Raw genomic sequence first — 1,562 nt, 5'->3', positions numbered from 1 at the left:
GGGAGACTGCTGATGGAAGTGGGAAATCGCAGCAATAAACTTTGGAACCAGCCATTTACTATCTCACTGGGCTGGCCCTGGAGACTGAAAAGTGCTGAATCTGCAACTTCCCTTCCCGGGTGTTTTGCTACCTCCCAGGAATTTCCTTCAGGGAGTCCTTGTGCCCCCGTGGGAGCTGGCAGGAGGCTGGGTGAGGCCTTCCCATGAAAGAAAGGAGGGCTCAAACAGGGTGCTCTATTTTACCAGGACTCCAGCCAAGTGCCTATCACATGCTGTTCAAGGAACCCAGGACTTGATCACTGGACCATAGAGGGGAAAAGGAACATAAAGAGTCGTCCTTTGATAACTTCCCCCATGGGGAAACTGTGGCCCAGACAGTACCAGCAACAGAAGGCACTATAGATAGGATCCAATCCTGTATCTCCAATCTGAGTGGGAGGAGCCAGAGGTTCCCTTGGCTGGGTTCAGTGGGGGTCTTGGCTACTGGTCCCACCGGCCTCAACCACCCACTTTTCTCACACCAGCATTGGAGCTGAAGCTGTAGCTGAGATATTATCAAACGGGCGGAGCCAGCAAGGCCTCCTCTCTCTCCAGCCCCAAAGCTCCTCATTTAAATGTCACAGCACCAGCTCCCCCAGGGTAAGATCTAACAACAACCTCAAGAGTGAGATGGGACCGAAGGTCAGGGCAGAAGTTGTGGGGTTGGGGGTGGGGGAACGACCTGCAGGAGGATGAGGGATGCAAATTGTCCCAGAGCCAGGGCACTGACTGAGAAGTGGTGTTGTTTTGCTTGTGTTTAGTTTTTGTTTTAGTTTTAAAAGCTGGTAATTTCAATGCTTCAAGCCCCTCCTTTGCTGTGGTTATCCTGAACTCTGCCTGCTAGCCTGACCTTAGCTCTCAGAATTTAACTGTCCAACTTTCTTATGTGTCTGTGCCCTTCTCCACACACCCGCTGAAATCTGTCTGCTTGCTAGAGACACTCTATTTACTTGCCACAGCCTCTGAAGCTACCCCTCCACCATTGTCCTGCCCTCCCTCCAGTGCAGAGAATCTTATCCATTTATACCTTGGAGCCTGTCTGCTTTCCCTCTTCTTTTGTGTATAAACTTGAACTCTCATGCCAATGAGTGTGAGGCCAGAGGTCAACCTCAACCTTGAGGGTATTTGTGTGGGTGTGTGCTATGCAGGTGTGTGGAGGTCAGAGGACAACGTTTGGCTCAGCAGCTGGCTCAGCAGTGGAAGGCTCTTGCCACCAAGCCTAGCAATCTGAGTTTGATCCCTGGGACCCCAGTTTGTTTTGTTTTGTTTTGTTTTGTTTTGTTTTGTTTTGTTTTGTTTTGTTTTGTTTTGAGACAGCATCTCTTGCTGAGCTGCAGTTTATAGATTAGTCCAAGCCAGCTAGTACTGAGTCCCAGCATCCACCTGCTCTCTGCTTCCTTGTGGAGGGGAATTGAACTTAGTCCCTCATGCCTGAGGGCAAAACAGCTTCTGTTCCTTGATTTCCAAATTAGCCTAATTTTCTATTCTCTCTACCTCCAACAAAACTGATCTGGGGGGGGGGG

The sequence above is a fragment of the Mus caroli genome, chromosome 7 (genome assembly GCF_900094665.2).
Source record: "Mus caroli chromosome 7, CAROLI_EIJ_v1.1, whole genome shotgun sequence".
NCBI classification, from domain to species: domain Eukaryota; kingdom Metazoa; phylum Chordata; class Mammalia; order Rodentia; family Muridae; genus Mus; species Mus caroli.
The sequence above is the reverse complement of the archived record's forward strand: the minus strand, read 5'-3'. Positions refer to the sequence as shown.